The sequence below is a fragment of the Panthera onca genome, chromosome B3, assembly GCF_046562875.1.
Source record: "Panthera onca isolate mPanOnc1 chromosome B3, mPanOnc1 haplotype 2, whole genome shotgun sequence".
Taxonomy (NCBI): Eukaryota; Metazoa; Chordata; class Mammalia; order Carnivora; family Felidae; genus Panthera; species Panthera onca.
Genome location: NC_138344.1, coordinates 44,943,191 through 44,968,721, shown reverse-complemented (window position 1 = coordinate 44,968,721; position 25,531 = coordinate 44,943,191). Strand labels below are relative to the sequence as shown.

The window sequence follows — 25,531 nt, the reverse complement described above, 5'->3', positions numbered from 1 at the left end:
GATATACTATAATTTATCCTTCAATTGATGGATACTTGAGTTGTTTATACTTTTTGATGATTTTGAGTAAAGCTGCTAGAACCATTTAAGTACAGGGCTTTGTGTGTATATATGTCTTTATGGGGGGGGGGGGGGCGCTAAATACCCAAGACTGGTTTCTGGGTTGTAAGGTAAGTCTATTTTTTTTATTTATTTATTTTTATTTTATTTATTTTTTTTAATGTTTTTATTTATTTTTGAGACAGAGAGAGACAGAGCGCGAGTGGGGGAGGGGCAGAGAAAGGGGGAGACATAGAATCCGACGCGGCGCTCGAACTCACAGACCGTGAGATCATGACCTGAGCTGAACTCGGACGCTCAACGGACTGAGCCACCCAGGCGCCCCGGTAAGTCTATTTTTAACTTTATAAGAAACTGACAAACTGTTGTCCAAAGTAGCTATCTTGTTTTTCATTCCACCTGCAATGCATGTCAGTTACAGTGGCTCTTCCTTCTTCTTGGCACTTGACATTGTCAGTTTGTTCTGATTTGAGCCAGTCTAACAGTTAGTGAAGTGCCTTGTAATTTAATTACATCATTTCATGTCTATAACATTTGATCCCACGGTTCAATTCGGTGAAGTTTAAATGATTCTCTCCACAAGGAGTTTGTCTTTTAGTTGAGAACCTAATACAAACATACACAAAATCCAACGCAGTATTTCAACAATTGTCCAACTTAGTAGCAAGAAAGCTATCAGATGAAGTTCATGATTGATTTCCAGTGAGTTGTTCAGTTGACCATTGCTACAGCATTTAACTATCCCTGAATGGTTTTGTGGACACCAAGTCTAATGGATTCTTCCTTCACAATCTGTTACTAGTTTTTTGTTGTGGATTTTTGTTGTCGACACTTCAGGCCTTTATCATCTCATCATAGATTACTACAGCAATTTCTAACTGGTCTTGTGCCATCTAGATTCTTTCTACTATAATCAGACCTAAACACAGCCATTAAACTCCTCTACCTAAAATGGTATTCTGCTGTTGTGTAACAAATTACCACAAACTTAGCGGCTTAAAACAATGCTATTATTTGTCCACACTTCTGTGGGGCAGAAGTCTAGACGCAGTGTAACTGGGCTCTCTGCTTAGTGTTCACAAAGCTAAAACCAAGGTGTTGGCCGAGCTGCTTTCTCATCTGGACCTGGGGCCCTCTTCTGAGCTTACGTGGCAGAGTTCAATTCATTGTAGTGGTAGGACTCGGGTTCCCACTTCTTACTGGCTGTCAACTGGGAGATACTCTCAGTTCCTCGAGCCCACTCTCATTCCTTGACAGGTGACCTTTTTATCTTCAAACACTGGGATAGAAGTTCTCCCTCTCATCAAATCCTTCTTATGCCTCAAATCTTTCTTTCTAAACAAAGCCTAATCCCATTTAAGGGCTTACCAGATTAGGTCATGTCCACCCAGGATAATTTTACTTTTCTTACAGTGAACCATTTCATAAAACATAATCTATTTATGATTGTCATGTCCCATCTACGCTCAAGCGTAGGAATTAGACAAGGTGTATACGGCAGGGAAGGGGAATATTAATAAAAGGCACTATTGGATCAGATCTAGGTCAAGAAATTATGTCTGTGTCCTTTCTCCTCCCTAGAGTCTCATTTCCCTATAAATTATATCCCTGGGCCAAAGGGTCCTTGAGCTTGAGTGGAGGAGCGCCACCCCAGTCATGGCTTCAAACAGTGAGATGGGTTCTAGTCCCTCATTTCTTTTCAGGCACCTTACTCTTTGGTATTCTACAGAAGCTGAACCTCCTCAATATGCTTCCGGACCCAGAGTGCATGCCACAGTTTGGGCTCTAGTCATTGCACGGTTTTGAGCGGAGGATTGACATGATATGATATGCATTCTAGAAAATTATTCTGGCTGCTGCCTTGAGAATAGGCTTTGGTGATCAGTGGTGCAGTTGAGGAAGCCAGAGTGGAGGCAAGGAGGTGAGCGAGGAGATGCTGTACTGACCCAAGTCAGAGATGATGGTGGCTTAGACCAACACGAGGAAAAGAATCAAGACTGCTGTGACTACAGACGTGAAGCAAGCAGTTAGAGGTGATCTGGCCTCCAGCACTAAGGTTAGAGGTCTACTGGACCAAAGGATCAGAGGTCCTGAAAAAGGATGGGACTCTCTAAAACTGGACCGGATCATTCTGGGTTGGGAGTGATAAAGTGACCCCTTGGCATTGATGGTGGAGGAATAATTTAATCTAGACCCAGCCAAAGCTTCTGTTTCTGAACATTCGGTGCCATGTGCTTGCCTGCAGCAGTCTGTGCCCAGCACTTCTGGGGGGGGGGGGGGCTCTTTCCTGTGTGATACCCCTAGTTTAATCCTGTTACCTTGGCAGTTAGCCGTGGCATCCATAGCGCCCATGAGAAATCAAAGGATAATTCAGATTCATAACCAAAGTGTCATTTAGGGCATGTCTCTGTGCATAGAAAGTGAAATCAAATGTTGAGGCAATTATGAGAATTATTCAGGCAAAGACATTTCTTCTTCCCTTATATGGATATTTCATGAAAAATTTCTAGGCCTGTCATTAACTAGCTCATTACTTTAATTAACCACTTCACTATGTAAGTGTAGACACAGCCTTAAAATTATTTGTACTGTTTTTTCCTGTGTGTAAATAACAGCGGAGTAAAAAAATATTAATTTATGAATGTAATTGTGTAGGTGATCACTCCACATTTACTCAGCACTAGCAATTAGTGCATGCAAATCAGCTAAGACAAAAGTCTCTCTGATCCTATTCGGAATACAGGAAGAGTTAATTTGCAAGAATGCCTGTTTCTGGCCCATCTGATTCTCTAAAGTCACGTTCTTGCCTCTGAAAATCAGAAACTGACCACATTTGTTGTGTGCTTTATGATCACTGTTAATGCCCTTGCAAACACAGGAAATAAAATGCTAACAAATCATCATCCATTACCTAATTATATTTACCTAGACAGATAAAGTTGGGGGGAGGGGGAAGAGTGGATCATATTTTTTTTAAAAAAAAGGCATTTCTCATTTGGCAAACAAAGATGAAATTTATAGCTTAATTATTCCTCATAGTGCCATACATAGAGCCTTTTCTGTTAAACATATCCAAGTCCTGAGATTTTTCTCCCAAAGAGGTGTAAAATGTGTGTTGATTCCCAATTAAATCAGTTCCCCCTCCAGTGGGGATAGTGCTAATGGGATTTAAACGTTCTTGAGGCTTCACGAGGGCACACATTAGGAACAATCCTGACGTGGATGGAATATTGCTCCTTCAGCAACACAAATATCAACTAATAGAGAACTGTACAACTACCTCTGACATCCTGCGTTGTGGAAGCTGCTTGAATTAGTCATTTTCATTAAACATCATGCTTGTGGATGAATAGCAGCAGTTGATTTGTCTTGATCCTTGGACAATATTTGGACATTTATTTCTAGGTTGTTTATTTAAAAATGCACGATGCTGAAGTTTTATGAGATACACCCACAGGTCTGTGTAAACTGAGCTACATCCGCTGGCCACTGTGACCACATATATTATTAACTCTTTGTGTGCCATGGGAAGCACTCAGGTACCAGTCTCCCGAAGTTGAGAGCTGCTTTGAACAGGCACGGACTGCAGTGGTTTCCGGGAGATGAAGGTAGGTATCTAAATCCGCTTATTTATTTATTTTTTTTTTTTTAAAATTTTTTTTTTTTCAACGTTTTTTATTTATTTTTGGGACAGAGAGAGACAGAGCATGAACAGGGGAGGGGCAGAGAGAGAGGGAGACACAGAATCGGAAACAGGCTCCAGGCTCCGAGCCATCAGCCCAGAGCCTGACGCGGGGCTCGAACTCACAGACTGCGAGATCGTGACCTGGCTGAAGTCGGACGCTTAACCGACTGCGCCACCCAGGCGCCCCTAAATCCGCTTATTTAAAGTCAGTCAGAGAGAGACAGATACCACATGTTTTCACTCATATGTGGATCTTGAGAAACTTAACAGAAGACTATGGGGGAAGGGAAAGGGGGGAAAAGTTACAGAGAGGGAGGGAGGCAAACCATGAGACTCTTGGATACTGAGAACAAACTGAGGGTTGATGGGAGGTGGGGAAGAGGGGAAAGTGGGTGATTGACATTGAGGAGGGCACCGGTGGGGATGAGCACTGGATGTTGTATGGAAACCAATTTGGCAATAAATTATAAAATCAATCAATCAATCAATCAATCAATCCACTTATTTAATCAGGGAGGGGCTCGGTTCAATTTTTCTTCTCCCATTTGTTGCAATTCCTGGGTATCTCCACCAGAGGGAGCACGGTTAATGTTTGGAGAAAAAAAAGCAAGTAGCCTTAAGCCTTACACCCTTACTACTCACGAAGGTGGTAGATAGCTTTTCTATCAGGGGCTGATATCTAAGTGCTAGCCACATGCTACGTTTTCACAGCATTATTTTGTTATTTTTAATCCCTTCAGTTTAAATTACATTATTTTTAAATAAAAAATATAGTCATAAGTTTCAAAATTTCTACAGTACAAAAGTAAACAGTGAAAACTCTCCCTGCTACATTTGTGCCCCAGCCTCTCAGCTACCCTCCCACATGCAACTAATGTTACCAGCTTTTTTGTGATGTGTCATTTCACAGGTATTTAATGGTATCAGTTTGTTTAGAGCTAAGTTATACATATAAATGTAAATGAATACTTTCTTTCCTACCCTTTTAAAGATTCCAGTGTACTATACGCACAGTTCTGCATTTAGTATCTTAGAGATTGTTGCCTATGAATGCAAAAAAAGATCTTCTCCAATCCTTTTAATGATGTCATTGTACACATGTACTGTAATTTACCCTATCAGTTCCTTACTGGGGGACAGTTAGGTTATTTAAAAACTTCTGTGATTCCAACAATGCTACAATGACTAAGCCTATAAAAACATTATTTCTTAAGAATGCAAGTTTACAGGGGCATCCAGGTGGCTCAGCTGGTTAAGCATCCGACTTCAGCTCGAGCCCCATGTCAGGCTCTTTGCTGTCAGCACAGAGCCTGCTTTGGATCCTCTGTCCCCTTCCCTCTCTGCCCCCTCCCCTGCTCTCTCTCAAAAATAAACAAACATTAAAACATTTTTTTTTTAAATGCAACTTTACCTGTAGGATAAATTCTGAGAACTGGAGGACCTGGGTCAAAGAGTATATGTATGTATAGGTTATTTCTGATCATGGCACCATTTTACACACAAGGGCTCAGAGAAGTGGAGTGACTCACCCAAGGACACACAGTTATTAAACACTGAAATAGGATTCACACACATATATAATTTAAAGACAAACAATAGAGGGTCACCTGGGTGGCTCAATCAGTTGAGCATCCAACTTCAGCTCAGGTCATGATCTCGTGATTCATGAGTTCAAGCCCCACATTAGGCTCAGACTTGTTGCTGTCAGTCTGTCAGCTCAGATCCCGCTTTCAGATCCTCTGTCCCCCTCTCTCTACCCCTCCCCTACCTGCACCCTCACAAAAATAAATATTAAAAAAAATTAAGACAATGGATATGAATAAACAAAAGAAATTATTTAATGAGAATATATGCACATTAAACCAGTTTTTAATCATTTAAAAATAATACAGTGGTATTATAGGGAGAAGCATTGAAAAGAAAAGGAACATTCCTAATTCTATTACCCAGAGATAAACTATTAATTTGGGGGTACATATCCTTCCATTGTTCTTATTTACAAAATAGGATCCTATTTTAAATATTGCTTTATAATCTATTTTTTCTCTTATTAATATTTAATAACTAGCTTCTCAGATCATTAAATATTTTGCCTTAACATCATTTTCAGCTTCAGTGTTTTCTATTATATAAAATGAACCATAATTTAACTAAATCCCTTATTGTCAGAAAATGTTCTCATGCCTCTCCCCACTTTAAGTATGATACGCAATACTGTGAGGAACATGTTTGGACTGGATTTTATTTTATTTTTTTTTTTTTTGCAATCTATTGCACTGGGGCAGCACTCTACCCCTCCTTCAGTCCCCTTCAGCCTCTGGATCACCCTTTTGGGAGAATTCAACATTGTAGTTAGTCTTTGCAAAGCGGCAATGCCCAGTGCTCACTCCCCTTCTCCCCTATTTCTGCACATGAACAGAAAATAAGGGGACCTGGTTATTCCTCAGCTCACTTTGTGGTAGTGTCGTGGTCTGCTCAACCGATCAGACATTTGCTCCCAGGCTTTGGATCCCATGACAATGGAGGCACAAAAGGAATCTTGGAGGTCAAGGTCATTCTTATGGGACTGGTGGTGAAGGGCCACTGCTCCTGTGGGGTGACCTTGGTTTATCTGGCCCCCTTGTATCCTAGATCTCAAGCATGATTCTCTAGCCTTCCATTGATTTAGTGGGCTCCCAAGATCCTTGCAAAATGGTCTCTCTTTGCTTAAGATAGCCAGAATTGGTCTTGATTGCTCGCAACTGAAAACCGTCATGAATGCAATAGTAATTGTAAGCCTGATCCATGATTATTTTTTTAGGTAAAGAAATCATTTATGAAAGAAGGGAAAAAAGGATTGCTTTACATAACAAATTCTCTCATGCATTTTAGAAAATCATGGATCAAGTAAGGTACACCTGAATAGTTTAAAAATTGTTTACTGGCTAGCTTGTCAATAATCTTTTGGCACCTTATTAACATAGAAAGCTGTATATTTGTCAAGAAGGCCCTCTGAGGGGTGTCTGGGTGGCTCAGTCAGTTAAGCGTCTGACTCGATCTCAGCTCAGGTCTTGATCTCATGGTTGTGAGTTCAAGGCCCACGTTGGGCTCCATGCTGCAGGTAAAGCCTACTTAAAAAAAAGAAAAGAGGGGGCACCTGGGTGGCTCAGTCGGTTAGACATCTCACTTCTGAGATCATGATCTCACAGTTCTTGAGTTCAAACCCCACATCAGGCTCTCTGCTGTCAGTGCAGAGCCCCTTTGGATCCTCTGTCTTCCTCTCTGCCTCTCTCCTGCTAGCACACGCACACTCTCTCTCAAAAATAAAAGTAAACATTTAAAAAAAAAAAAAGAAAAGAAAAAGAAAGCCCCTTGATACTTGTGAGGTGATAATTATATAAAAAAATTAGTTGTATCTGACTTTAGACAAACTCAATGTGTATAAATTTAGATCTATTATTCACATAAATAGGGAGGGAAGAGGGGCTCATTAGAAGACTGAAATACAAAACCTAGAGTTTGTCACCTCCTAGCACTTTTACCTTGGGCAAGTCACTTGACCTCATGGAATTGCTTCTTGATCAGCAAAATTGGGGTAGTAACAAGCCCTATATTACAACGTTGGTGCTTAGAGTCTAAATGTCAGGAAACATGAGATGCATGTGAAAGTATGTTATAATCTGTAAGATGTGAAATAGCATTTCTTTTATAATTGCAGGAAAGGAGCATTTCTGGTCTTTTTAGAGCTTGTTCATTATTTTATACCCGACAGGTTTACATCAAACCACCCTTAGAGTATTCAAGTCGATTCCATTTACAAAAACTTCGGCTTACTTAATTACTTTAATTAGTAAAAGCTATTTCTGGGGCACCTGGGTGATTCAGTTGGTTAAGAGTTATGACCTTACTGTCATGAGGCTGATCCCCATGTTGGATTCCATGCTGGGGTGTGGAGCCTGCTTGAGATTCTCTCTCCCCCTCTCCCTCTGTCCCTCTCCTGCTTGTGCGCTTTCTCTTAAAAAAATAATAGGGGCACCTGGGTGGCTCAGTCGGTTAAACGTCCGACTCCGGCTCAGGTCATGATCTCACGGTCCGTGAGTTCGAGCCCCACGTCGGGCTCTGTGCTGACAGCTCAGAGCCTGGAGCCTGCTTCGGGTTCTGTGTCTCCCTCTCTCTGACCCTCCCCTGTTCATGCTCTGTCTCTCCCTGTCTCAAAAATAAATAAAAACGTTAAAAAAAAATTAAAAATAAATAAATAAATAAATAAATAAATAAATAAAAGCTATTTCCTTTCCTTTCCTCCTTTCTTCTTTCATCTTTCCATTCATATATGGTTAGTATCTAGGACATTAGAGTGAAAACAAAGGTGATAATTATTTGTAGTTCCATTAAAACAACTTGATTCAATACTTCTTCCAAAAACCTATACTGTGGTTGAAAACTGAAAAATTTAATCAATTATTTCGCTTCCACAGTGCCCAGCCATTGTGTTTTATAACTGGTTCTCCTGATATGACATGAGTTCTTGAAGTCAGTGACCTGAGGCTACACTCTACCAGTTACCTTATAGAAAAATAATTGGGAAGTGATAAAGAAGTGTCCCTCAAAGGGAACCAGCCCCACAGAAGCAGATCATTCCCTGGAGAGAAGGGAGCATCTACGGTTATCCCTTCATATCATCTCAAGGGCCATGTGGAAGTCAAGGGAAGTCCTGGGGACACCATTCTAGGGATGATGGACACGGACAGCAGAAGGGGTGAGGATGTAGGTCTTGAGGTCATGAAAACTGTAACTTGCTCATATTTGTTTTTCTTGTTATCCTGGTAATGTTACCGTTTTTCTATTGAATTGATTTCTTTCCTGTCCATGTGACAAGCTGGATTCTTGTCATGTCTTCCTCTGTTGTTATCCCGGTCTCTTAACTGGCCTTCCTGCTCCCATTTCTCCTCCCTTTCAATTCAGTTTTTACACAGCTTCCATACACAGGGGAGAGAATGTCAGTTTTTATCAAGTGCAGCATAATAGGTCATTACTAATTAATTTGTTTGTTGACTATCTCCTATCCTCCCTAGAACATCAGCATGGACTTGGTATTGCACATTTCTGTATCTCTAACCCCTAGTACTGTGCTCGGCACATGACAGGAGCTCAGTAAACATTTATTGAGTAAATGGATGTAAATGGATGAATGAATGAATGAGTGAACACCTTTCTGTGGGATGACCATTCCTTTTTTCCATCATGTACTGAAATCAGACTTGTTCTACAAGGCATAGCTGACCTTCTCTAACTGTTCGTCTTTCCCTGTACTGTTATTCATGTCATAACATGCATCAAATTCTTCTTTGTATTAAATTAGATCTGTACCCCACTGCTTTGTAATTACCTCACATGCAGTCTCTGTGTCCTGCTCACCTCTGGTTCCCCTACAATGTCTAGCACATTGCAGATGGGAGTAATCAATTAGCATTAAGCTAGTGAACATTCTTAACTTCTTCAGCAGGTGACTCTCTACGATCATCCTAACTGGTCAATTCCAGTGACCTAATTTAAACTGGCAGAGATTTCAATCGACATGCATAGCGAGCATTCACATCATACAGTTAAAATCTATGGGGGACACAGAAGGAATCTAAGGCATGCTGTTGGTCCTTAAGGGGCTTACTGCTTAATTAGGAATACAAGATAATTCCATTGACCACAGCATTAGAGCCACTTTAGGATTCTTGTTAAAAATGTCGCCTGACAGAAGACCTCCTGAATCAGAATTTCTAAGGAGGTGGCTGAAAATCTGCATAAAATCTTCATAAGCTCCCCAGATAACTTATATTCTCAGCAAACTTTGAATTAATGAAAACCCCAATTGGCCTCATTCCTCCTTTCATTCCCAAATGGTGCATCTGATCCCTAATTATAGATGCAATCGGTCCCCAGTTCCTAAGAATAATACTAGGTTCCAGATCAACATGCAATGGCTTAGTATCAAATCACCTCCGCTACAAGTCTGGTATCTCATTCATTCAGTCATCAAAATTCATCCATTCATTTATCTCAAAATTTACTTAGAACCTGCTGGGTTTATAGTATTACCCCTGAGGCTTAGGTCTCATTTGTAGATTTCTGCCTTGGTCCTGATTCACAAGTCCTCATCTATTAACCTCCTATTAGAGAAGTTCCCCTTTGGACTGAAGCCTCATCCTGTCCTTGGTCTTCCTCCCCTCAGAGACTGGCGCTCTGTTCTGAGCTGTAGGTCAGTGGCTGAGGCCCAGCTATTTGTTGACAGTGTTTCCAGAGACTGAAACACCTGTCTAGTCTCTGGCTTTCTGGAGTGCCAGATCTAGGGCCTCCCCCACTGTCTGCGCTCATTTTAAGTAAATGGACACAGTCTTTATATGGAGAGTAAGGCTTGAAAGATATATGAATAAGTGGCTTTTCTAACTCTAAGTGTTATAAAGTGCTAGTTATCATCATAAAAAATAGGACCCAGGTATAAATGCAGGATGTTATCAGCACAAAAGTACTGGAATACACCTATCTCTGGTCAGCCCTTGAAAACTGTGAAGTTAAATAAAAACAAGGTCTCATAAATGCACCATATTCAGAAGCACATGAATTGCAACTGACAGGTTTACTTATACTTGAAGCTATATAAAATGTCCAAATATTTTTTAAAAAGTAAAGAAAAGTAAAAGCAAGACTTTGGCCAGGACACTCAGGATAGTAGACCCTATCGGTTGTCCACTCAACAGCCTTCCCATCTTCTTGTATTTCTTTCTTGCTGGGAAAGCTGATTCTCATTTCAGAGGCTGAAATGTCCGAAAGGTACTTTCCAGGTTCCTTCTGGCTAGGGCATTGGCACGTGATCCAGTAAGTCTTGGTCAATGGACCCAAGCGGAAAGTCTGCTGGTGAAGTTCTGTGAAGTGTTTTTCCCTGATGAAAAGAACAACACTGCCCTTTCTGCTTTCAGACATAGTTGCCAACTTGATGTGTGGGATGGCAGCAGCCACCTTGCTACAATGAGGGGATAAGCCTGAGGATGACAGCTGATACACTGAAGATCAATGAGCATTAAGACTGAAAGAGCCTGGGTCATTGATGTCACTGTTGAGGTATGGAATTAACCTTACCTGCAGCCCCTCTAAAGTTACTACCTTAGTAAATGATCTTTGTTTGTGCCATTTTCAGTTAGCTTTTCTGTATGTGTAGCTAAAATAATCCTAAATTTAAATGCAATCTTTAAATTAACTATCTAATTTGCTACTATCCTGGGTGTTTGTAAGAACAGTTTTATTCGCCTTGCGTCTTTCTCTGATTGAGACTTTGGTTTGAGGAGTAGCTACAGTAAAAGTAAAAGTAGCTGCAGTTGGTGGGGTATGAGGTTATATATGTTATATGATTTTTTTTTTTAATTTTAGAGACAGAGAGAGGCAGAGGGAAAGAGAGATAGAGAGAATCCCAAGCAGGCTCCCCGTTCAGCACAGAGCCTGACACAGGGTTTGATCCCACAACCTGGGGACCATGACCTGAGCTGAAATCAAGAGTCAGATGTTGAACCAACTGAGCCACCCAGGTGTCCCTAATTTAATTTTTATAGGCCAAGCTCAAATGGTTCTGCCACTGCACAAAGTAATATTGACTCTGAATTATAGATGTGGTAAGTAAGGTAGTGTGTGGTGTAGAGACCTATGCAGGAGGGGTGTTAAAGTTAATGTTAGAATTCTGTGTCTCTGACTTGGGTTTGCGGTTAACATGTCTGGATTCAGGATATAACATTCTGACTGGCATAGTTAAAAATACCTGCCAAACCACAAGAAACTCTTAAACACAGAGAACAAACTGAGGGTGGGTGGGAGGGAGTGAGGGAGAGGGGAAAGTGGGTGATGCGCATTGAGGAGGGGACTTGTTGGGATGAGCACTGGGTGTTGTTTGGAAGCCAACTTGACAGTAAATTATATTCGTAAAAAAAATCATCTTCATTCCCCCCCCAAAATAAAATAAAATAAAATAAAATAAAATAAAATAAAATAAATGAAAATACCTGCCAAAACACTATGACATGATTAAAAATATCCTTTTTGCTGGAAACATCTGGGAATTCTTGTTTCAGTTAATTGGAGATGTATGTGTGCATCCAGGTGTGAACAGACCACAAAGGCCCACTATTCATTTTCTTTTCAGTTAAACTGACCCAGGAAATGTTTTTCAAAGTTTTCATGCAAAAAAAGTACACCCTGTACATTTTCAATGCTGTGTTCTATAAATTAAGTGAACAATGTCCATAAGTACAAATTTACCCACTGGAATCTAATAAAGAATCTAATTTTATGGATAGAATTTGAAATTCATTTTGAAGGTTCTTGTTCTGAGAGTCCAGGCCAATATATAAGTGTTTTGCCTTTGCAAGTGATAAGAATGCTGAATACATTTCATTTCAATTAGTATAATTTAACAAGAATCACAAATTGTTTTAGGATGAGTTTGCTAAATAACAGATATTGTGTACTATGACAACACTACTAATTATTCAGTCTAGTTAGTATTTCTAATTATTCTTTAAAATGAAGTTTATAATCATAACGTGATCCCAAGTGAATTAAGAAAAGCAATAAAAAGATGTTGAAACTCACAACAGCTAAAGACAGTTACTTCAGTATTTTTTATATCCAGATAAGTAGTAATTAGCAGAGCTAATTGATTTTTAAATTTGTATTGTAATAATGAGAAAAGCAGTGATTCAATTATAGTAAGATTATTTTTCAGGACTATGATCAATGAGCAACAAGTAATAAAGAGAAAAGATAAATAACGTTTCCCAAATACGACTATTTTCCACATTTTAGAAATGGAAGGCAATCTTGCAATGACTTGCAAGTATATTATATATAGTAGAGGTTAATTGAATTATAGATGAAGCAATTATGCCTTGTAATGTAATCTTTCCTGTTTAAGGCTGGAAACTACCGAAGTGCATGAATACAAATTAAAAAACAAAAATAAATTTTTGCATTGCAAAGAGAATACATATTAATTAACAATTAGAAAATATAGATGAACAAAAACATCAATAAAAAAAATTTAAGCAAACAAGTCCCATTACTCAAGAGATAACCATATTTTTTTGTACATTTTGATGTATATCCTCTGACCTTTCTATGTATCATGTATATTATGATACACAGCTTCTACAAAATAGAATCAGAGTTATTGCTTTATACCCACATTTTTTTATTTTGAAATGCTTTACAACATAGGGAAATTTTGGAAGTACAGAACAAAGAACTCCCTAAACCCATCATCCAAGGATCCCACTTAAGTACCAATAAATATTCTTTACACAAAAAGATCCAATCCAGAAACAGATGTTGCTCTTTTCATGTCTTTGTAGTCTCCATTCTGACACAACTCCAGTCCTAACTTGACTTTTATGATCTTGATGTGTTTGAAGATTACAGTTGTTAATCTTATTATTATCAAAAAAAATTTTAAACACATTTATTTTTAAGAGAGACAGAGAACAAGTGGGGTAGGGGCAGACAGAGAAGGAGACACAGAATCTGAAGCAGGCTCCTGGCTCTGAGCTGTCAGCACAGAGCCCGATGCAGGGATCAAACTCACAAACCATGAAACCATGACCTGAGCTGAAGTTGGACGCCTAACTGACTGAGGCATCCAGGCGCCCCGTTAACCTTATTATTAGTTATGATTATTAGCTGTTTTGTCAACTGTCCCTTGATTTGGCTTCGTCTGATGTTTCCTCATGATTTAGATTCAGCTTATTAGTCTTTGGCAGGCATATCTCAAAGGGCTGTTGGGTTCTTTAGCATCTTGTAAGATGGCACACGAGTTGTCAACTAATGGTGGTGTTGACTTTTGTTACTTGAGTAAGATGGTATTTGCCAGGTTTTTCCACTAGGGAATTCTTATTTTTCCTTTGTAATTCATAAATATTTTAGGTGGAGATACTCTGAGAATGGGTGTATATATCCCATTCATCAACCAATTCTCTTTTATTAGTTTCTTAATTAAATGTATTATTACTATAATAGTTACCAAATGGTGATTTTCTAAGTCTGTTATTTTTTCTACATTTGTTAGTTGACATTCTACTGTAAGGAAGAGACTTTTCTTCTTTTGTGTGTTCATTCATTTATTTATATCAGAGTGGATCCATGGATTTCTACTGTTTTATTTCTTTTAAGGTAAAGTTTACTTATTTATTTTGAGAGAGAGAGAGAGAGAGAACCAGTGGGGCAGAGGCACAGAGAGAGGGGACAGAGGATCATAAGAGGGCTCTGTACTGACAGCAGAGAGCCTGATGGAGGCTCAGACTCACAAACTGCGAGATAATGACCTGAGCCAAAGTCCAAAGCTTAACCGACTGAGCTACTCAGGCACCCCAGGATTTCTACTGTTTTCAATGGGGGTATAATCTATTACTATTATTAATCATTCTGACAATTATATTATCCCAAATTTAGCCAGTGGGAGCTCCTACAAGCTAACTTACATGTCCTAACATGTTCCCATTGTTCTTTGAGCACTGTCTTCCTTTCTGGAACAAGATATTCCAGGCTTCTTGTGTATTTTCCTTCCTCCGGCCTTGGGATTAGCCATTTCTCCAAGGAGCCCTGGTTCTTTTTAATGGAGAGTGGTACAGACACCAAAATCTCAGCAGTTGTGTGCTTACTGTAACCAGAATGTTGATACTCTTTTACTAGAATGTTGATGTGCCCAGGCACCCCCCTTTTTTTTAAAGAGTGGACAAAGTCAGTAAATATACATATATACATATATAATACATATATATTTGATTTTATATTTATGCATACAGAATACCATGTGTCTACATCAGAATCTCCAATTTCAGTATAACACTGCAGGGTTAATTCTAACCTTCTCTCTTTTTATATTTGTAACTCTCTTCTCTGACAGCAAGAAACCTGGTTCCTTTAATCCATTGCTTAAACTGCCTCTATGTACCCAATCTCTCAACCCCTGCTGGGTCACCCTTGGGTTAAAAAAAAAAAAAGAAAACTAAATAATATATAATTATTATCTTTCCAAGACACAAATAGTTATCTGTAACACTTTTTAAAAAATGTTTATTTATTTGTTTTGAGAGGGAGAAAGCATAAGCAGGTCAGGGGCAGAGAGAGGGAGACAGAGAATCCCAAGCAGGCTCTGCACACTATCAGCACAGAGCCCACTGTGGGGCTCAAACACACACCGTGAGATCATGACCTGAGCTAAGCTCAAGAGTGGGACACTTAACCAACTTAGCCACCCAGGCGGCCATATAAGACTATTTTTAAAAGCTAAATATTACTCCATCAAACATATATGTGGACATTTAGGTTGCTTCCAAGTTCTTTTATCAGAATTTTACACAATTCATTATTATTTACCATTCCTAGAAGGGCATACTGGGTGAAAGGCAAGAGTATTTTTAAGACTCTTAATTTTTAGTGCCACATTCTATTTTCTTTTTTAAAATATTTATTTTTGGGGGACGGGAGAGACTGAGAGAGAGAAAGAGAACAAGTTGGGGAGGGCCAGAGAAAGAGGGAGAGAGAGAATCCCAAGCAGGCTCCACAATGAATGTGGGGCTCGATCCCATGAACTGTGAGCTCATGACCTGAACCGAAATCAAGAGCCACCCAGGTACCCCTTTAGTGCCTCATTTTAAAGTCAAATAAAACTATATGAATTTGGATCCCACTTGTATGGGATTTATAATCACTCTTTCATGGATTGTACTAAAACTGAACTTTGCACTGGCTAAAGTGGCAATTACCCTGTAAAATGAAAAAATACAGAAAGAGGTATTTACTCAAGAGAGCAAATCATTTTCCAATCCCTTACATGCACATTCATCTACTCAGCAGCTAGTTCCTGACTGTCACCCTTGTTCAAGACAGCCTGCCGAGCACTGCAAGTGATATAAGGTTGCGTTAGATGCCAATTCCTTCCTCAAGGAAGCCATTAAATTAATGAATTAAAAATCCTTAATTTATTCATCAAAGGAAGGCCCTCTAGGACTTCTGTTTGGCAGGACTTCATTAAGGATTAATTTTCATTATTTAAAAAATATTTTTAAAGGGCATTTTAAAAAAAGTCTATAGTTGAGACTAATTCAGAATGGCCTTTCCTTTATATCCTATGGTACATTTTTACTGGAACACCATACAGCACATTTTTGTTATTCAAAAGAACTTGGGCTTGCAGAATACTTGTGAATCAAAATATTAAAAATTGATTTTTTTTTTCAAATTCTGGAACAGTCTAGTCACTTTCTTTTTCTTTTTTTTTTTTTTTTAGGGAACACAAACTTAGTATAAATACATACTTTGGCCTAGATGCAGAGACTGGCCTTTTTAAGGCAGACTGTGCTTAGAAATCCAGATGGCAGCCTTACTGAGGGCTTTTCTTTGAAAGGCAGGTACTAAAGGATGAGTTCATGGGTTTTACCAGACTGGGCGTCTGTGTCTCCTGAGACCTTGAGCTACATGAGCAACACCCTACCCTCAAGAAAACAGAGAACACTGGGGCGCCTGGGTGGCTCAGTCAGTTAAGCACGTGACTTTGGCTCAGGTTATGATCTCACAGTTCATGAGTTTGAGCCCCGTGTCAGGCTCTGTGCTGACAACCTCTCCCACTCGTGCTCTATCTCTGTCTCCCAAAAATAAATAAATGTTAAAACAATAATAATAATAATAATAATAATAATAAAGAAAGTGGACAAGAAGGTTAACAAAGACCTACTCTCAGGAAATTAAGAAAATGAGAATTTCACTCATTTTTTTTTCATTTCCAAGCAAGCTCTCAGTCATAACGTCTGAGGAAGGCAGTGTGATAAACAACGTGGTAAGCCGGGGAGCTGAGGCAAGTCCCTCGTCTGCAGGAGATCCTACAGGGCGGAAGTCACTGTGAGTGGGTTGTGTATCTGCCACAACACAAGCATGGAGTCCGTCCGAGGTTAACATCCTAATACTTCTTTCCCTTGTCCGCCTTCAAACTTTCTAAGAGTTTCTAAAGAAGATGGGCTCTGACGGGCTCTCGTAGGCACACTGACTCGGGTCTAGGAGTCTCACTGACTCTTGGCCCTGGGGTAAGACGATCCAATCCTTTGAAAAAGTTTTCTCATTTCTCCGGCAAATAGCACAGCGTCCCGTTTCTGCTGGGCCTCATTTATCATTCCCAAGAAAATCTTTTGCAGACAAACAGACTGTCTCTGAAGGACCCCATCATATTCTGTTTAGCACAGGCTCTCGTACGGGAGCTGCCCTCTGATTGCCCTTCAGGAGACTCTTAGAAGACTCACTATATTTCTTTCAATGTTTGGAGGCAGACTGCCAGATTTTAAAGAGTTAGTGAGAGGGTGGCAAACTCGTGTTAACCTGAGTGTCTGAAACACTGGGTTAAGATTCTGAGATTCATCTGGGCTCAGTGGTAAAACAGTACTCTGACTGACTGCTAATGTTTGATAGGTTTGGAAGGGGGTGGCTACCCTTGTGCCACATGATGCTGCCTCCGACCCTTTTTTGGACTAAAGATAGGGCATAAATAACTCACTATAACAGCCAGTGTTTCTTTAAATCTGTATCTCATTCCTGTGTCACTCTGACCACAGTAGGGTAGTGCTATGGTACGTACATACAGTTCCCCAGAGAGCTCCTTCAAATAAACTCGGTCTTTAAAGTTCAACCTTAGTAAATCTCCCAGATTGTACCTGAGGTCCCTTTTCTGCACGTGGACTTCACACAGTGGGGGCTGAGGAGCAGGGAGCAGAGGATATCTACTTTCATATGATCTGCGCCCTGCATTAACAGAGGAAAAATGTCCCATCACTGTCAATGGAATGAATATTCTATCAAAACGGCCCTCTCATTCTCCAGTATTGAGATTAACTTTACCTGCTAAACATGGTAAAATTTATTTCGGTGGCCTATGACCACCATCTATCAGCATCCGACCCCTATCTATATAAAACAATAAGCATGATCTTAAGGCACTCTTAGGGGCTGTCTAAGAGATGTATATTTGCTGACATACAACCTGACTGAAGCCAAACACCATTACCCCTGTGACTGATTGGAGGGCGGCCGTAACTGAACAGTTTTATTTCCCTCCAGCAGCTGAGCTCCCTGACCATGCGAGCTGAGCTGACACGGCATTTCAAGTCCTGTTACCAGCTCAATGGTTCTCTTGTAAAAAAAAAAAAAAAAAAAAAAGCAAAAAAAAAAGGCACCTCTTCATTTAGCCTCTCCATCTTGATCATTGCTGATGGGCTATCAATAATTTCAAGTTGGTTGAGCAGTTGGCTGAAGGTTAAATAAATTCTGCTGGCTGTTTGCATGATTGTACCAGAGCGGAAGGATTCCAATTTAAAGCGGTTTTCTCACAAGTGCTCCTTGGAAATGTTTCTACAGTAAAAAAGTTATGAAATTCAGTTTTGAAGGTCCAGGTGCACTTGAAATGATACCATCGTCAGGTGCCACAAGAACCCTGACATTAACAAAAATGGGATTTTTCTCTAACTTCAGATTTTCCCCAGAGTAATTTAGAACCCAAACGACACACGGAATTAATTATTAGCAGGGGAAATTCTCAATATGTTATGGCCCTATTTTGGATATTGGTATTTGTTTTCTAAAAATGATCCAAATTACATTTCAGAAATTCATCCATTAGCAATAAGAGCAGGAATGTGTATCACAAGCTGTAGTTATACAGGTTTCCCTTGCTATATATGAAAGCAGAACAGTCCTATGAAACCTGTTGTAAGCCAAAATGGCATAAAGAGGCAATTGGCATTAACTTACATGGAAAAACTTTTAAGCATTGTCAGATCCCCCAAATGACCTTTTCTAGGTTTTTCTGATATGTTAGGACACCTCTTGCTAACAGATGCACAAAATAAATCGAGATAAAGCACATGGTTTTGACACGGGTGGAAATCATGGCGGCCTAATGCGGAGACGCTGAGTGTAATTCCCAAGAAAGGCGCTGGGTGGCACTACTCTTGCTGCTTCGAGTGCACCTGTAAAGGCTGGGGGCAAAACAAGCACAGAACGCTTTTTCGCTTTCCTCCTTGTTTCGTAAAAGTGAAATCCTGTCTGGATTCCTTTTCATTAGTGAACGCAGGTCCTAATGCAGGTCCTGCAAAAACGTGAAGTGGTGTGGTGTGGATTTTTGAAAAGCAGGGGATACCTGGATCGTATGAAGTTTTCCATTGCTAAACAGCCAACTTTTACAGTACTTTATCCACATTCAGGAGGTGGTTTTCTTTTTTAAAGTAAATTTTGTTTTTTCCCCCATTGTACGAAAATGATATGCACTGGTTATAGAATATGAACAAAGTACCGGTAAGCAAAAAGAAAAGAAAAATCACCCATCAGTTAACTATTTTCACCATTTTGTCATACATCTTCCTAGTTTTTTCCACATACATCTATTTATAATATTTTCTTTGGCTAAGATGTGAGTTTTACTGAATGTGAAATATTGCATCTGTAAAAACTAAGCACACAGATGCTCTTCCAGATATTTTTTGAGCTTCCTGAAATTATTTAAGCTGTATTCGGTGTGAGTTGATGTTGTCACATCCTTACGATGGGTTTCCCACGAAGCGCTCAGATTCTCAAGTCTTTTTCGTGATACTATGTTTTTTGAACTGTAATTTTCGAATCTCTGATTCTGACAATAAAAGTGTATCTGGTTTGGGGCGCCTGGGTGGCTCGGTTGGTTAAGCGTCCAACTTCGGCTCAGGTCATGATCTCATGGTCCGTGAGTTCGAGCCCTGCATCAGGCTCTGTGCTGACAGCTCAGAGCCTGGAGCCTGTTTCCGATTCTGTGTCTCCCTCTCTCTCTGCCCCTCCCCTGTTCATGCTCTGTCTCTCTCTGTCTCAAAAATAAATAAACGTTAAAAAAAAAAAAAGTGTATCTGGTTTGCCTGGGTCATAGCTAATTGATTTGGTATACGCTTATGCAGATTTTCAAAGATTTTTTAAAGTTTACAATGTTTTTGGCATTGTTTTCCAAACAATAAAACCCTTAGCTTCCTTTTGAGTAGGTAGAGAGGCTGATTACAGATGTCTCATGAGGCTTACGCCTGTGTGGCCTGCTTCACCCTTCAGCCGACGCTGTACTGCCCCTTCTGCTTTTCACACAGGAGGAAGCTCTATACACATGTGAGCTTCACCATTTGCAATTCACTGGTACTTCTGGCATGGTAGAGCTCACTACCTGGGAGAAAACTTGGTCTTTACGCACTTACCCCAGTTCTTTTTAGTACTCATCCTTCCCTTACATTTGCACTCATTGCTACCATGAAAGATAGTTAAGTGGTCTAGAGAAAGTGAAGACTACAGTAAGATATTATCTTGGTTCCTATGGCTCTTCTCTGACTTACAATTAAATTACCATGTTTTTCTGAGTAACAAGGGAAGATAATAAAGCAGCAGTGGAAATGACTTTGGGTGATTTTGAGCATTGTTACTCCAAGTGTGCTTTGCAATGCAACAGCATCAGTATCATCTGGGAGCTTGCAAAAAAATGCGAAAATCTCAGAAACTACTCAGATGGGGCACTGGGTGGCTCAGTCGGTTAAGCGTCTGAATCTTGATTTCAGCTCAGGCCATGATCTCAGGGTTCGTGAGTTCGAGTCCTGCATCAGGCCCTTGCTGGCACGTGAAGCCTGCTTGGGATTCTCTATCTGTCTCTCTCTCTGTCCCTCGATCTCCCTCTCTCTCTCTCAAAATAAATAAGTAAAACTAAAAAAAGAAAAAAAAAAAGAAATTGCTCAGATCTACTAAACTAGAATCTGCATTTGGACAAGAGTTCTGGTTCTTTGCATGTACATTAAGAAGCACCTGTCTAGAGGAATACATTTTGTTAAAATGTTGAAGTTCAGTCATTTATAATCATGCATTTAAATAGTGTAATCTGACACAAGACCTTGATGTTATTTTGATTTGTTTGAAAACAATCCCCTCACTGTGTGATATTAATCTTTAAACCGCAAAGAGTAGCTGCGATCTATTCCCTTACCATGGTCACTGATGTCAGATCTCTCATGAGTCGGTTTAGGCTGCACCCTGAATAGATTTAGAAAGGTGCATCAGACCACTTATCAGAGGCTCTTTATCCTTAATCATACTAATAGAAAAGCAATAACAACAACAACAAAAAACCCTTCTAGATGACTTAGTCTTTGCCAGGCATTGTTCTAAGTGTTTTAAGATAACTCAATGTACAAAATGACCCATTAGGATAGACACTAGTACTGTCCCCATTTTACAGGTGAGAAAGCTGGGACTTGGGAGGACTGAGTAACCTGCCCAAGGTATGCAGAGAGTAAGTAGCAGCGCTGGAATGCAATCCTGACTAATTAGCTCCAAAGTGCATTCTCCTAATCACTCTGCATAGGACGATACAAAAACACAACATGACCATTTTATGTGAATTTGCAATATGCTAGTTTGAAATCACATAATATAGAAATATAAGTTGCCGCTCTCCTTATCCAGTTTTGAATCATGCAATATTCCTAAATTTAAAAAGTGTCAAATATCTCGTAATTCTGAAGCCTCTTGGTTGAGTGACCAGTAAAAGTGTTTATGCTATTACCACGTGGTGGCGCCACTCTGACTAGGAAACAAATAATCCAGCTCTCCTTTGTCAGCTCTGGAGAAAATCAGCCTGGAATTAAGCTAGGTCTTTGGGAATAACCCTCAAATACAATGTAATCCCTATGAATCTGACTTATGTACTGTAGGCCTGGATCACAGTGTCTGCGTTAATTTCAAGTGAAAAACTTTCAGCTCTATATAGTATGCTCATTAGTATTTGAGTTGTCACATTCGTTTCAAAGATTATCTTCCAAAAAAGGCAGTGTGTTGGGGAAGAACACATTGTAATTCTGCAGCAACTCAGTACTCTTTGCTTCTACTACCACATATCAAACAGACTTTGCGAAATACACAAATATAAAACCTGGCGTATGTGGTGCCCCCTTTTGTGGGCACAAAACAAATTGTTTCAAATTACACAGACAACCAGCTCCTTGTTGTTGTTCTTGTTGTGAGATTCACATTATTTACTTTAACAACTATCTGATTCTAACGTGTTCTTTATGTATTTTAGCACAAATTAAAGGAAATTCAAAATAATTTTGCACATGTATGTATACATACTAGCAGACCCCCAGTGAATGCTTTTCTGCTTGAAAAGTCTATGACTATGAAGCTAGCAGTTCTATGTGCTAGAGCATGAGATCAACCAGAGACTCATCCAAAGTAGAATTTCATCAAGAAATGAAATCCAGGCAGTCTTTCTACTGCTAAGGTGATCATAACAACACTAAAGTCACAATTTACTGAACTAATAATCATTTTACTGTAAGTTCAAGGCAAAAGTGAATTCTCCATAAGAAAACAAGTTATCCCATATCATTTTAAAACTGTCAGTTTATTCACGGGTCAGTCATTAATATATGTGCCAATATACTAGAAATATAGATCCAATAAAACAGGAGGTTATAGTAAGTCATTAATTAAGACCGGCAGCTTTGGCAAACTGTCTGAATCAATTTTACAGACTCGTGTCAAAAGTGTTAATAGTAGTTGAAAGGGTTTTCAAAGGGTAGCTCGCAAAATTAAAAAAATGTATCCATGACTAAAACCCAGAGATAAATACAAAAACGTGTATATATAAATTTCTTCACTTAGCCCTTGGATCTGCCTTGTTGAGACCATTTCACACAGTGTAAATGGGAGGCGAATACCCACGAAAGAGAAAAAATGAAAAGTGGGGGTCCTTGTTCCCCTCCATGACCTCTGGCAGGTGCTCCAAGGTGGATAGATGATGGAACGATACTAAAAAGGCAGCCCATTAATAAGAGATGCCAGAGCAGTGGGAGGTTAGGTCAGTGGCGACATCCACGGAAGACTTACCACGAGCTGCATACAGAGCCCAGCGCACAAGACAGGTAACTTAGCTGAATGGAGCACAAACACTGGAGCCAGCCTTCCTCTTGGGGTTTTTCTAAGTGCCTCTGACACTTATTGCTGTGTGACCTCAGGCGGGTTACTTAACCTCTCTGTGCCTCAGTTTCCTCATCTGTAAAATAAGGAGAATATTAGTACCTACTTCACAGGGTTGTTACAAGCATTAAATGAGTTGATGTGTACAAACACACTTAGAACCGTATTTGGTACAATTTATTTATTTAAAAAAATAAATACAGATTTACTATAGTCTTCTCCAATTCCCTCAAAGTTTGCATACAATGAAGACCACCTCCTGACCCAACCTGTGTGAAGTTATCTTTTAAAACTACAAGTGAGCTTTGGTCAACCTCACTGCCTACTGGACTGCATTCAAACTCCTTGGCCAAGTACAGAGACCTCTTACAATGCCTTCTTTCTACTCCTTCAGTTCCTCAGTCTTATCTCCAGTCAGCCTGTGCATTCCAGATACACGAAATTATTTGCTCTTCCCCAAATCCGGCAAGTTCCATGTCTCCAAACTTTGCTCATGCTGGTCCTTCTACATGAAATGCTCATTTCTCTTTGTCTAGTTGGTGAACTCTGCTAAGTCCAGCTCAAACAATTCCTCCTTTAAATAGCTCTTTTTAAATGTTTGTTTATTTTGGGGGGGGGCAGGGGCAGAGAGAGAGGGAGAGAGAGAATCCCAAGCCGACTCCATGCTGTCAGCACAGAGCCCAACACAGGGCTTGATCCCACGAACCGTGAGATCATGACCTGAGCTGAAGTCAAGAGTTGGCCGCTTAACTGACTGAGCCACCCAGGCGCCCCCATTTCCTCCTTTAAAAAGCCTCCCTTGACCATTTCTCTTTGCCTGTCTGTCCCTCCTCTCCTAGCATCACCACCCCCTGCCCAATGAGTTATTTTCTATCACCTCCATCCTCTCATTGAAACTATGTGTCATCCATCATATTAGCTGTTGCTCTAGAGTATAAATTTCTAGAGGTCATCTGGTTCCCCAAACACCTGGTAAATATTTATGGTATGGTGGGTTACTATACAATAGTGCCTTTCAATGCAATGCTTTCATCTTCAACTATTCCCATTCTGGGTTTTGATTTCTGGAGAAACCCAGGTTTTCTAGTGAAGTCTCTATCTGGGATCATGTGAACTTGACAAGCTCCCACAGCCCCAGCCAGCTCTCACAGCTCGTTTTTGGTAATCAGGAGCTGGTGCTGGATTCCAGCCTTCCCTCCATCACTCCACCCCCCCAGCCAGGAACTTGTGCAGCGTTCAGGCCACTGTACTTTGGCTCCTGAAAGCAGCCTATTATAGACTTCATTTCTCTGCAAACGAAAAGGAATAAGCACAGACGACTGTATTTTGGATTGGAATATTCGATTGAAGCAATGTATCTAAATACAGAGCATGAGAACTGTCCCTGACACCTATATTAATCACCACCTCTCTCTGATTCCTTCCCTTTGTCTTAGGGAAAAGGAACACTCTGAGGCAAGTGCTGTGAAAGTTCCTCCTTTACCACAGCTCTGCGTGAGGTGAGTGATGAAACAAGCATCACTGTGATCCTGGTGTTCTCTTGTGTAATCACTAAGCACCAGAGTCACAATGCGCTCCTCTCTCAGACTGCTAACCAGCCACCATTGTGTTACGCTGTATGGAATATGTGTTTTGGTATCAACATCACATTTTTTTTCATGTTTTCAAGGTTTTGCTAGGAGGAAACTGCTAATCACGACCCCCTTGTTGGGACTAAAATCCAGTTCTGAAGGGAGATTGCTTTTCAGTCCCATAGTTTTATTTCTCTGGCTTTCATGAAACACAATTTTGACCCAGTGGGGTCACGAGGATGTAAAGTACCACTAAGACTTCTCGTTTCTTTTTCTTTTGAGTCTCTGAAACATTTTAAATCCAATCAACCGTCTTCAATCAGCAGAGACGGTGAGTAGAAAAACAAACAAAAAAAACTACCAGAAGCCATGTTTCTTAGACACAGAGACAGAAACTAATGGAAGTACTCTGGGTGGTCAAAAAGTTTTGAAAACTCACAAGTAAGAACTATTTCTTTGGAAGGTAAATAAATGAGGTGTTGATATGTTCTGATCATACCTCCCGCTTTCCATTACTAGGAATGAGGTGCAGGACAATGGGCATCGTTATGAACATCAAGGAGAGAAAAGAAGAACCAAAGGTGCCTCAATGACTGTTAGCATGAATACATGACGATGCCCTTACATGTTTTTCATAGAGGAGGTGTGTGGGTCAACCTGTGTGAACATATGGGAGCCAGCGTTCAATGCCTCTGATTCTGCACGACTCTTCCCCAACATGAACCTTACGAGATATATTGTGTTTATTTTAAGTTACCTGTGGGGTGTGTGCTCCAAGCCTTCTGTAGTCATTGCCAGTGAAGTGGAAAGTAAAGGCCTCCAAACAGGTCACTTTGCCACTCTTTACCCTATTTCACAGCTTGCCCTACGAATTTTGCTTTTAGCTGTAAAATAGTTCTGTTGTGGGTAAATGCTGGTGTTAGGATTAGTTTATGAGGGGTGCCTGTTAAGCATCTGACTCCTGATTTCAGCTCACGTCATGATCTCATGGTTTCGTGAGTTCGAGCCCTGTGTCAGGCTTCGTGCTGACGGGGCTGAGCCTGCTTAGGATTCTCTCTCTCTCTCTCTCTCTCTCTCTCTCTCTCTCTCCCTCTCCCCCTCCCTCTCCCTCTCTCCCTCGCCAACACCCCCCCCCCCGACTCATGCTGTCTCTGTCTCTCTCAAAATAAATAAACCTTAAAAAATTTTAAAA

At 40.1% G+C, this 25,531-nt stretch overlaps 1 long non-coding RNA gene across 2 annotated transcripts; it reads left to right on the top strand.

Annotated features, from left to right (window-relative positions):
* Positions 1-332: 332 nt before the first annotated feature.
* Positions 333-25,074, top strand: LOC132669042 (uncharacterized). 2 transcript variants are annotated; one of them, XR_013555916.2, is made up of 4 exons: positions 333-386; positions 10,693-10,834; positions 24,205-24,267; positions 24,859-25,074. It is a non-coding gene; the product is annotated as an uncharacterized LOC132669042 (long non-coding RNA). The 2 variants fall into 2 exon arrangements; XR_009605961.3 differs by lacking the exon at positions 333-386 and adding an exon at positions 3,237-3,668.
* Positions 25,075-25,531: the final 457 nt, after the last annotated feature.